The sequence below is a fragment of the Ovis aries genome, chromosome 14 (genome assembly GCF_016772045.2).
Source record: "Ovis aries strain OAR_USU_Benz2616 breed Rambouillet chromosome 14, ARS-UI_Ramb_v3.0, whole genome shotgun sequence".
Lineage (NCBI taxonomy): Eukaryota > Metazoa > Chordata > Mammalia > Artiodactyla > Bovidae > Ovis > Ovis aries.
In genome coordinates, this window is record NC_056067.1 from 59,269,611 (window position 1) to 59,282,570 (window position 12,960).

The 12,960-nt window shown below is 43.0% G+C and overlaps 1 protein-coding gene across 50 annotated transcripts in view; it reads left to right on the forward strand.

The window, feature by feature from the left end:
- The window catches only part of LOC105605886 (zinc finger protein 420-like), a 46,157-nt gene that overhangs the window by 18,035 nt on the left and 15,162 nt on the right, over positions 1 to 12,960 (forward strand). For 8 of the 50 annotated variants that reach the window (XM_060398883.1, XM_042231108.2, XM_042231111.2 and 5 more), the window contains 3 exons: positions 6,640 to 6,797; positions 9,119 to 9,232; positions 12,122 to 12,178. The exons of 6 other annotated variants lie outside the window; for them this stretch is intronic. The gene's annotated coding sequence lies outside the window, so the exon portion shown is untranslated. Of the gene's footprint in view, positions 1 to 6,639; positions 6,798 to 9,118; positions 12,179 to 12,960 lie in introns of all 50 variants that reach the window. 36 more of the 50 variants (XM_060398885.1, XM_060398879.1, XM_060398905.1 and 33 more) reach the window with 11 other exon arrangements.

A 12,960-nucleotide genomic window follows, 5' to 3' on the forward strand; every position in this document is an offset into this window, starting at 1 on the left:
AAGCTTAGTTACTGGTTCTTCTAACAATGACTGATATTTAAGAAGCCTACTGTCTGTCATCCAAATATTAACCTTAGAATTTAAGATTCCACTCACATCATGAGAAGTCCGTATAGCAAGGTTTCGTCCATTAATTATTTTTAAAGCTTCAGATGCTAATAAAGCCATTGCCCCAATCACTCTTAGGCAGTGGGGCCACCCACATGAAATTACATCTAATTCTCTGCTTAGAAAAGCAATAGGTTGCTGGTGAGGCCCTCGGGGTTGTGTCAAAACTCCCAAGGCTGTACCTTTCCTTTCGATGATAAAGAAATTAAATTCTGACCCTGTGGGCAAGCTCAGAGCTGGAGCTTGCAGGAGAGCAGTTTGAAGAACCTTAAAAGCCTTTTGAGTTTCTGGTGACCAAACCAGTTTGTCAGTTTGGACCTGTTGAGTTTCAGCTATAAGTTTATATAAAGGCCGGGCAAGTTCCCCATAACCCAGAATCCAAATTCAACAATAACCTGTGATTCCGAAAAATCCTCTCAGTTGTCTTAAAGTCATAGGTAGGGGATGATTTAGTATAGGCTTAATTCTCTCAAGGCCTGTGGCCCTAGTCCCTTCTGATATGATTAGGCCCAGATATCTAACTGATTGTTGACAAAGCTGAGCCTTTTCTCTTGATGCCTTATAACCGCAGCCTGCCAGAAAGTTTAAGAAATCTTCTGAGGCTCCCGAACAAGCTTCCTCTGTCTCAGCACAGAGCAAAATATCATCTACATATTGTAACACCACCACTTCAGAGCTATTAAGTAGATCCCGTGACAGACTTTGTCCAAATAAGTGAGGACTGTCACGAAATCCCTGGGGCAAAACTGTCCAGGTTAACTGAGAAGCTGGCTATGTAGGGTCTTCAAAGGCAAATAAAAATTGACTTTCCTCTACCAAAGGCATTGAATAGAAGGCATCTTTTAAATCAATTACTGAGAAATATTTGGCTTGTTCAGGAATTTCAGACAATAGAGTATAAGGATTAGGCACCATGAGGTGTAAAGGAACTACAGCCTCATTTATTATAGGTAAATCTTGAACTAGTCTCCATTTACCATTTGATTTCTTTATACCCAAAATAGGAGTGTTGCAAGGACTGTTACAGGGAATTAATTGTCCCTGTTCCTTTAAATTTTCAATGATGGGTTTTAACCCTTCCTTAACCTCAGGTTTCAGTGGATACTGCCTCTTATGTGGAAATAAGTGTCGCTCTTTGAGCTTGACAACTGCAGGAATAGCATTTTGTGCTCGACCCAACAGATTTTCCATCAGCCCATACTCTAGGATTTACATTTTGTTCAACTAGAGGAAGAGAAAGGGAGGGCTCCATATTTATGAAAACAGAGGCATGGACCTTGTTCAGTATATCCCTCCCCAAAAGGAGTGAGGGAGATTCTGGCACGATCAGAAACTCATGTGAAAATAGCACAGAATCTCAGTTGTAAGATAAAGAATAACTGAAATAATACCTTTTGGCTCGTCCAGACAGTCCCATTACGGAAGCAGATCGGGAAGAAAGTGGGCCAGGGGCTTCAGTAAGCACAGAGTAAGTTGCCCAGTATCTAAAAGGAAATCGACAGATTGGCCCCCCACAATTATTAATACCCAGGGTTCCTCAAGTGTAATTAGGACGGGAGCTTGTGTGGGGACCCCCAGGCACCTTCAGTCCTGATTGTCTTGAGAGTCCGACCCCGGAGACCTACGCCTCTGAGGGCAGTCTCTCTTCCAGTGTGGTCCTTTGCAGACCGGACATGGAGCTGGGGGTGGTTAGATGCCTGAGGGCAATCCCACTTGAGGTGCCCCTCCTTTCCGCAGTAATAGCAAGCCCATCCCTTTTCACCTGGGTTCCTCTGGGCATTTTTCTCTGGCTGCTTAAGAGTGTTTTTCATAGCCATTGTGAAGGCTTCCCCCTTTTCCTTTGTCTCTTTGCCTTTCTTTTTTTTCCTCATATTCCCTACCATAATAGACCATCTGAGCCAGTTGTAACAGAGTATCTAAAGACTGATTTGGTCCATACGCCCGTTTTTGTAGCTTATGGCGGATATCTGGAGCTGACTGAGTGATAAATCTATCTTTTAAGATCACTTTTCCTTCTTCACTTTCAGGATCAATCTCAGTGAATCTGCGAAGAGCTTCTCTTAGTCTATCCAGGAGCTTCCTTCTCCTCCTGTTCTATGTCTGCCGATTTGCTATAGTTTAAAGGCTTAGAATGCGCCTGCTTGAGTCTTTCAAGAATACATTTGACAAAATGACTCATCCCATCTTCCTTTGTTATGCCCAAGTCACGAAATCTCCCAATAACTACCAGGGAGCCGATATCCGATGCAAAAGCAAGAGAGTTTTTATTACCAAGCTCGAGCTGGGGCTCCCACCCGATACCGATGTAGCGGCTATAGGGAGGAGCCCTGAGTTCTGGGTTACATTGCTTATATAGGGTATTCTCGAGCGAGAAATGTGAAAAACAGGAGTTTCTGGGTTGGGAGACATCTAATTGGTTACCTTCTGTGGAAGGGTTAGGTGTTGGTTTCTGATTGGTTCTTATTTTCCCGGGCTGGCCACGGGTTCTGATTGGTTCCCATTACCTAGGTAGACTACTAAGTCAGGAGATTTTGGTCTGGGGTCTGATTGGCTCGAGGGTGGTGGGGTGAGGTCAGGTCAGGGGATTTCCAAAGGCTCTTGGATTTTCAAAGGCTTTTTTCCTGGATCCTTACAAAATGGAGTTTTTCTGTTAACAAAATGGAGTAGCTTAGGTCCTTCACCTTTAGCTGAGTTGTAGTCTCAGTCTGGTTCTATAGTTGGGACCGCCTGATTCCCAGTAGGGAGGGCCTCTATCTTGTCCTCTCTCTTACCTACTGATTCATTACCAAGCCATTCAACTCCATAAGCAACCGCTTTTCCCAAAACTCGAGTCTTTGAGTCGGGAGTCAGCGTTTGTCCCAAGATATACATCACATCCTTCCAAGTAAGGTCATAAAGCAGAGTAACACCTTTAAAAGCTCTAATACATTTTTTCTGGGTCCTCCTTGATTCTTTGTATCTCTTGATAAGAAAAAGGCTTATTAACTTTCAGAGATTGATTATTTCTCCTGGTGGGTGTTTCATGAAGAGGCAACAGCTTGTGTGGCTGTTCCTCAGTCTCTCTGGCTGTTCTGCAAAGTAGGAGGACAGGAGGGAGCTGAAGGTTTCACTCCCAAATCTATACCCTTAGGACATAAGTCTGGCATATTTCGCAGAGAGAAAAGGGGCAACACATATGCTACTTCTACCCACTTCCCTTGTTCCTTACAGAACCAGTCTAATTGTAAAACAGTATTATACTTAAGAGACCCTCCAACCGGCCACCATTCGCCGTCCTCCGATGGATACCGTGGCCATGCAATATTGCATAGGAAGACCAGGTGTGTCTTCTTCAAGCCCTGGGTATAGAATCTATCCCAGTTTTCCAGGATACAGTTCAAAGGAGTGAGGCTGGAATTGTTAGCTCCCATCTGTAAGAGAGAAAAAAAGGGAACAGCGCCATTTTTCTACCGGATGCATCCCTCCCTGCTCTAGATGGGGGTGTAGACAGACTTTACACCAAAAGCTTTTCCTTCCTGGTCGGACTTAGTCTGTCCCTTACCGACGCAGGCACTGTCCTCGACCCTCTTGGTTCTACCACCGAGATGGAGTGGAGATGTACCAGGGTTAGACCTGATAGCATCTCTACCTGACGTCCAGCTCTTCACCTTTAACCTTGCTTGCCTCTGATGCCACCTGGGGTGCAATCAGAGTAACCTTTTGGAATGCCTCCCAAGCTAAGACTGCTGGGGGAAACATTTGTCACCTGAGTGCCTGTGCACGACCCCGAGTATATTCCTGACCACAATAAGACCGATACGAACATAAAGCTGGGATGTTCTTTTCAAGCATCACCACACCAGTATAAGAGCCTCCTCTAGTCCACTAAGAGCCAGTGTTACCAAAGGAAAAAAACCCACTCAGTCCCAATCTGAGTAACCTTTAATCTCTGAGATGTTTTTGGGGCTAAAGCCCCATCTAGTTTCTGAACTTATGGATTCCTAGCAAGGCTAGGTGCTTTCTTGACTACCAATCCAACTTTGCCACAGTACACAGTAACAGTATAGATCACAAGTCCCTTGAAAGTGTATGATCCAATAGATTAGGTTAGTACTTCTAATTCCCAAGGAGTTATGAAATGGTCAAAGAGACCGAAAGGTTTGACTGAGAAAGGCGAGTTTGGTCCACACAGTTTGCCCATTTCTGGTCGGTTCCCAAAGGAGACATTGGGTGTCTCTTGGCCTTGGCAGGTCGGTAGAAACCCCCGACAGGTTTCTGCCATCAGCCATATGAGATCACTGTGGAACCGCAGAGCAGGGCTCCTCACTTGCTTCACTCAGGGCATGTCATTCATTCACACAAGCACACCGTAGAGTTAGTAAAGCACAGCAGAAAACGTATTCGCTAAGAGAACAAAGAACTAGAGCTCCAAGCATCCTTACCTTGTCCTGAAGGATCGGGGATGAGCCCCCAAGATGAAAAGTTGTTGAATTAGGACGCCGGGATTCTTGGCCCCCGGAGGAGAAGAATTCAATCCGGGGCCAAAGACGAGGCTTGATTGCTCAGAGCTTTTGTGTAATAAAGTTTTATTAAAGTATAAAGGAGATAGAGAAAGCTTCTGACATAGGCATCAAAAGGGGGCAGAAAGAGTACCCCCCTGCTAGTCTTTAGCTGGATTTTATATAGTTATCAGCAGCCTGTTAATGAAAGAAAGGAATGTCTCAAAACTTAGAATGGCACCAGGCCCCTCACCCATAGGATGTATTTTGGGATAATCTTGGCTCCAAATGGTTCATCTTGGGCCATAAAAGGATTAACTTGAATCCTGAAGAAGGGCAGAGCACCATACAAATAGTGTTATTTACATAGATTAGAGGAGCAGTATCAGAGTATAACATACTGGTTTATCAAGTCGGTTCTGAGCCAAAAGGCGGAACCGACTTGAAGACAGAGTTTGGGGTAAATGCACAGTACATTAGCATAGCCGAAGATAAACATTTCCATAAGAAAAAGGCATTGCTTAACTTCAGGTGAAACCAGGTGTCATGGCTACACAGAATTTTAAGAGAAACCTTTTAAATTTGTATAGGGAAGGAAAAAATATCGCTACTTTGTTTCCTCCTGCCACTTAAGAGAGATAAAAATGTCTGACACTTGCAGGCTATTTCCTCTATTTGGAGACCCCTGGCCTTTCTGCCTGTTACCCTCTTGTAACTAACTGCAGGGACATTGTGATGGTTCTAATAAGAAGGATCATACAGAGTACTGTTGAGAGCTTCCCTGACTGCCCCGTGCTGTTGCTGCCTCAGCGTCTGTCTGGGGAGCAGGCAGCCTGCAGGTCTTTGAACTCAGAGCAGCCAGTCCTGTGAGCACCTCCACTAGATGACCCCTTTCCTTGAGATCAGCAGTCTTGCTGAACCCCAGGGTCTACTGCACAGGCCCCCCTTCAATGACACCCTCAGAGCTCACCAGATTCCTGCTCCTCTGGTTTGAATGGACCCATCCATGCTCAGCCTGCGGAGCCCACAGCACTTCACCCAGGGTCCCTTAGAAAGGCCTGAACCCCAAAAACTGGAGCTTTTTCTGCCTGGTTCTAGCCTGACCTCCCTCAGAAATTACCACCCTAAACCCTCCCCTCTGAAAAGGGGAGAGGCTCAAGCTCAGGGCTCCTGAGTGTGGGTCTTGGGGAAGAAGCATCAGAACAGAGAACTTGCTAAAGACGTATTTAATGGCCCCACCTCAGACCTGCAGATTCATAACTTCTTAGAGTGGGGACCTGACCTCGAGGGGTTCATAGTCACTGAAATGTTTCAGAAAGAATCTGAACCATTGGCCCAGTGATTTCCATCTGTTTCCCATCAGGGTCACGTGACCAGTGTTAGGACCTCCCTGGTGCCTTCCCCACAGAGTTCTCTCTTGGTCCTCTGGGAGCATCAGTGTGGTGTGTAGGAAGTGCTCCAGGGGACTCTAAGGGGAGGCCCGGGTTAAGGATGTGGCTCCTGGTCCATCTGTGAGAGCTGAGGACCAGCTTCAGTCTGAGGAGAGGCTGCAGGGTTGGTCTAGCTGGATTTGGACCAGGGAAGTCAGTCAGCTCACCTCATCTGTGTGAGCAGAGGGTTAGGAGCTCTCTATGGTGAGAGAACAATCAAGAAATAAGTTCACAGGCTGGTCTCCAGGTAGGAGGTGATTGTTCCTGAATCTCTCCTGAGACAGGACAGGAGAAGTGGGTCTTTTCAGATTTTCAAGTCCTTCTGTCTGTAGGTGAAGTAGTTGCAGGTTAAAGAGCTCTGCGGATGCCTTTGAAGGTATTTTCTCAAGATGCAGAGGTGTGTTTGCTACATGACATCCCCAGAGAAGACAAAGCAGGAGGAAGAAGGGGAGGAAATGGCAGCTTCTCAGGTCCATGTTCTGTTCAGGCCTGGGGCTGTGTCTGGTTTTCCTCCTGAAATGCCTAGACTGAGAATCCGCAGACCTTTAGTTCTCTGCTTCTAATGTTTCTGCCTGGGGTGTTTGTTATCCACTTCTTATTTTTCCCTTTTCTTCTTATCATAGTGAAGACTGGCTCTTTAGACCACATCTCCCTTGTGTCCCAGATCCTGTTCTCCATTGTCTGTATCCTGGCTTTCTATAGAACATGACGAATTCCCAACCTGAATGAGTGACTTTCAGCTGGTGAACATATTCCCTTTGTGAGAGATCAACACGGAGAGGTACTGGTATCTGAGATTCCCACTGGGATGTGGTTCAGTGTTGGGGTCTTCGGGAAGTAGGGGAAATGCCATAATGAGTTCACACGTGGATACAGTTCAGCTCTTTAGGAGTTAGAAAATGCCCTTGTATATTGAATCAAGTCAGTGATCCAGAATTTTTCAAAAAATGCACAGAAATAAAAAGAAAACTAGGAGACACTGTCCTCTGTGATGCTAAGGCTTACTAGTTAAACACACTGTTAGGATACAAAACAGGAAGTATATATAAAATGAATTTTGCATAAAACTGATATCTTTTTGTTAGGTTCAAGTTATAATTTCCTTATTTTTTCCTAAATGCCCAGGCTCTGATAGTGCATCTTCCGTGTGATTCATTTACACCATGACAGATGATGTCCACTGGCTCTGGTGATTTCTCTGAGATTATCAGGCTATGAAGCTCATTTTTTCCCTCTGTCTTTAAACAAGACTGTGGAAAAATGGAGTGGGGAACGTGTGAAAACCCTCACAGTTAATGGAGAAATTTTGCGTCTTTTTGGTTTCTCTTGGAAAATGAACGCTCACTGTGTTGATGATAGACACTGGGTTTTGGGAGTGGGCATTTTCATCACTCAAGCCCAGGTCTGATGTTTCCAGTACACTCCACGCTCATATCACACATAGTCTTCTTATTCACTTTTTTTTTTTTCCCCAAAATATTTGCAATAATCATATTGGTGCTAATCTGTTTTCACCTGTGTTGAATTTCTAAGATACAGCTCAACAAAATGATACAGTTTGTCAGGAAATTAAAGATTCAGAACCAAGAGCTCTTATTTATCTTATACAGTTTGTCAAGAAATTAAAGTTTCAGGACCAAGAGATCTAATTTATCTTATACTGTTGTATATGTTTACACCGTAGTGTATTTAAAATATACCAAGAATATCATTCACAAGTAGATGTATATATTTTAACTCATTAAAAATGATCTTGATTTTATTGACATGAATCAGTTCAGTTCAGTTCAGTCGCTCAGTCGTGTCCAACTCTTTGCGACCCCATGAACCACAGCATGCCAGGTCTTCCTGTCCATCACCAACTCCTACAGTTTATCCAAACTCATGTCCTTTGAGTCGGTCATGCCATCCAGCCATTCTCATCCTCTGTCATCCCCTTCTCCTGCCTTCAATCTTTCCCAACATCAGAGTCTTTTCAGATGAGTCAGCTTTTCACATCAGATGGCCAAAATATAAATGTACAGCATGTGGCAAGGCTTTTTAGCAGAGTTCAACTTTAACTGAACATCAGTGAATCCACACTGGGGAGAGACCTTGTAAATGTACAGAATGTGGCAAAGCCTTTAACTGGCACCTGAGTCTTACTGTACATCAGCGAACTCATACTGGGGAGAAACCATACAAATGTAAAAAATGTGGCAAAGCCTTTATCCGTTGTTCACATCTTACTCACCATCAACAAATCCATACTGGGGAGAGACTTGATAAATGTACAGACTTTGGCAAAGCCTTTCCCCAGAGTTCAGGTCTTTCTCGACATCAGAGAATTCATACTGCAGAGAAATGTTAGACGTGTAAGGAATGTGGCAAAGGATTTCATCACAGCTATCACCTCATTCCCCATCAGAGAATACATACTGCAGAGAAACCCTAGAAATGAATCAGTGATAAAAAAGATAGATCCTAAATATACAATTTTGAAAAAATGAGTGTACTTTGGAAAGATGCATGAATGAAATATAAAAATGTAGACAAGTGTTTAATCAAACATCAAAAGTAAATCAATGCCAGAGAATTCATACTAGAAAGCATTTCATTCATACCACTTTTGTTGAATTACTCCAAACAGAAACACTGTAGCAAGTATTCCGTATCTAAAACATGTACTAAATTGATATGTTCATATGGATCACAAGATGAATGGATGGATATTTGCAGAGGTATAATTATTAGTCATGTATCCTTGTTTATATTAACGTTATTTGAGATCATCAAGGAACCCAAACGAATGTCATTCAACTCTCAAGTTATTATGCTGTGATTTGTTTCTGCTATATATATGAACGTCTGTTTTTGATGGTGGTTACCTCAGTTGTAAGAGAAGCCCTTCTATATTAGGTGGGAATCATTTATATTTATTCTGCAGTTTATAAGATTAAGAACACAGTAATATTATATACACACTAAACTTCTAACTGGAGGTATTTGTCACTGAAGTCACCCATCTGTGTTGTCACCATGATGTAAGTGTTCAGGGAATAATTCAAAGTAAGATGGAAGTTTGCTCTAAGTTTTCAATAATTATGTCAATTGCTTTTTAAGCATAAAACAAGGATTGTTCATGAAAATAGAAGGTCTTTTTATAACATCAACATTGAGAAATCATGCATATTACCTGGCAGGCTTGAAATAAGGACATCTTCTCTTCTACCTGATGTAAGTATAGAAAACTCTTTCTGGAAGAGTCATATTAATATGATTAATGTCCATCCATGTTTACTAAATTAGCCTCCATTTTGTAAACCACGTAAATCACATTCACAGATCATTTCATCAGAGACACAGGAAAGTATTTAGAAGCTTGTAATCTGTATTTTAATCAAGGATCAAACAACAGTTGTAAAAAGTTTTATTCCATCTGTGTAAAATTAATGTATGTTCATTAATAAAAGTGAATGGTATTTTCGTGTTACAGTTGATGTGGAATGAAGGAAGGGTGAACGCACCACCAGCATTAACGTCTCCCACCTGTTTAAGATTGCAGGAAAGATAACGTTATAAGAAACTATTTGTAGCACAGGGGGATGGCATCTGTAGAAATTAGTTCCTTACTGGTATTAAACTCTCATAATTCATATGTTTCTCACGATTTCTATGTTGTATCTCCTCTCCCATTTTGAAACTACTCGGACATTGTGATGGTTCGAATAAGAAGGATCAGACAGAGTACGGCTGAGAGCTTCCCTGACTGCTCCGTGCTGTTGCTACCTCAGCGTCTGTCTGGGCAGCAGGCAGCCTGCAGGTCCTTGAACTCACAGCAGCCAGTCCTGTGAGCACCTCCACTAGATGACCCCCTTCTGGAGACCAGCAGTCTTGCCAAACCCCAGGGTCTACTGCACAGGCCCCCCTTCAATGACACCCTCAGAGCTCACCAGAATCCTACTCCTCTGGTTTGAATGGACCGATCCACACACAGCCTGGGGAGCCCACAGCACTTCACCCAGGGTCACTTAGAAAGGCCTGAACCCCAAGTACTGGAGCTTTCTCTGCCTAGTTCTAGCCTTGACCTTCCTCAGGGGCCCTCAAGGCTTCCTGTGAATTCTCTCAGGACCTAGAGTCATAAACTCACCTGCTTCAATTGTCCTTTGTTCTTCTGTTAGCTAAAACTTTTCAGGGGCTCATTTAAGCAAATGTCAATTTAACAAAGTCACAAAAAGCGTAATTAAAAGCCATGATGGCAAAGTTCTGAACTAAGATTTATAAAATCTTACCCTGTATAATTCTTAGCACAAGTTTCTTGTCTAGGCTTAAAGGAACTCTTTTCTCATGGCCTTGGCATACTTTGAATTCAATATATAAGTATCTGAAGATATATACATCATATAATTTATATAATACACATTGACTACAATATATAAATATCTGATGGTATATATGTTAGCGGTGAGAAAACCAAGAAGGAATATTTGAGTGTATGTGTATTCGTATACTTTTAACTTAGATAATTTAGAAATGCTAGATCAAAACTGGTCATTTTAGAATTGCAGATGATTGACTAAAAACTGCAAAACTTGTCAATTTGTCAAATAATCTGTTTTGTCTATTTTTCCTGGCATTCATTTCCTTAAATGTCAGGAGGTTACATTTTTTAAGGAACTTCCACACTGTCCACCCCCCCGTGACTGCCCCAGTTTACATTCCGTCCAGCCCTATAGGAGGTTCCCTGATCTCCAAGCCTCTTCAGCGTTTATGATATCATTAGTGGGCTCTTTGCTAATTGTTATTCTGACTGGCATGAGGTGATGCATCATTGTAGGTTTGTTTTGCATTTCTTATTATTTAGCGCTGGTGAGCATCTTTCATTTGCCTCTTGCTCATCTAAAAGAGCAAGTTGCCCCATCCAGCCTCAGCAGTTATGGCGCACAGGCTTAGTTGCCCCAAAGCATGTGGAGTATTCCTGGACCAGGGATCAAGCCCATGTCCCCTGCACTGTCAGATGGATTCTCCACCACTGGGTGACCTGTCTTTGAGATGCATAGATATTTTTTATTGGAATATAATTGCTTTCAAATGTTGTGTTAGTTTCTGCTGTATGACATCATCAATCAGCCATAAGTATACATGAATCTGCTCCCTCTTGAACCTCCCTCCTGTGATCTCCATTTCACCCCTCTGGTCAGCACAGAGCACCAAGCTGAGCTCCCTGTGCTATCCAGCAGCTTCCCACTAGCTATCTGTTTTAACTATCAGTTCAGTTCAGTTCACTTGCTCAGTCATGTCCAAGTCTTTGCGACCCCATGGACTGCAGCACCCCAGGCCTCCCTGTGCAAGCCAGGCCTCCTGTCCATCACCAACTTGCAGAGTTTACTCAAACTCACGTCCATTGAGTCGGTGATGCCATCCAACGATCTCATCCTCTGTTGTCCCCTTCTCCCCACTTCAATCATTTCCAGCATCAGGGGCTTTTCAAGTGAGTCAGCTTTTTGCATGAGGTGGCCAAAGTACTGGAGTTTCAGCTTGAGCATCAGTCCTTCCAATGAACACCCAGGACTGATCTCCCTTACGTTGGGCTGGCTGGATCTCTGCGCAGTCCAAGGGCCTCGCAAGAGTCTTCTCCAGCATTTCAGCCACGGTGGTGTGTGTGTGTCAGTGGGCTCTTCAGTTTGTCCCCCTCTTCTTCTCCTGCCATGGCCACACATCTGTTCTCTATATTTGTGCAAATATTGTCTTTGGTTTGCCAATTCCTTCTCCAGGAATATTGTCTTAACAGATATATGTGAATCTAAAAAAATGATGTTGATGAACTTATTTACTGAGCAGGAATACAGGCGCAGAGGTAGTTCTTATGCTTTTGGATATTAAGCTTTCAAGGCATAAAATACGTGGACAACCATTCCATGCATTTTACGGAGTGAAAGAAGCCCATTCAAAAATGCTACAGAAAGTAGGAATTTCACAATATGACACTTTTGTGTAGGTAAATGTTCATATGTGCTCAGTTGTGTCTGAGTCTTTGTGAGCCCAGGGGCTATAGCCCGCCAGGCTCCTCTGTCCATAGATTTCCCAGGAAAGGATACTGGTGTGGGTTTCCATTTCTTCCTCCAGGGGATCTTCCTGACCCAAGGATCGAACCTGCATCACCTGGATCTCCTGCATCGGCAGGTAGATTTCTTCCCACTCAGTCACCTGGGAATCTGATAGGAAATATAGACATGATTAAAACGGTCTGTGGTTGCCGTGGGTTTCAAAGGAGGGACTATAAATATCCTAAATCTAGAGGACTTTCAAGACCGTGAAATAATTTGTGTTAAACTGTTGTGATGGACACGTTATTATACATTTATCCAGAGGTATGGAGTGCACATCCCTAAAAGAGAAACATAAGGGTAAACTAAAGAGTTTGTCTATTTACTGTCCTTGTAGATTCATCAGTGGTAACGAATGCTCACTCTAGGGGGGAAAGGTAAGGAGGGAGATTGTCCACGTGTGGGAACAAGAGGTATATGGGAAACGTTGATACTTTATTCTCAATTCTGCTGTGAAACTAAATCTTCTACACAGTTGGTACTGGTGCATGCATTCTGAATATTTTTTAGAATATATAATATTAGAAAGTTGGACATGCTTCTATCTTTAATTTTTCCTTAGTCATTATACTATAAAGATGTGAGAAAATAGAGCTCTCTAAATGGCGCAGACAACAAACTGTAGCAGTTGATTCATAAAACCTAGAAAAACACACACAGGAAGTAGAGCAACGTTCTCACGTGTTAATTTGTGTGTAATGTAACTTACAACACCGATCATTATTTCCTTGGTTGGTCATCAGATAGCATTTAGGACATCATTTTCAAAGGCATTTGACTCTGCCCACACACACTTGTTAATCTAGCGTGTCCTGCTCAGTTCAGTTCAGCTCAGCTGCTCAGTCCTGTCCTACTCTT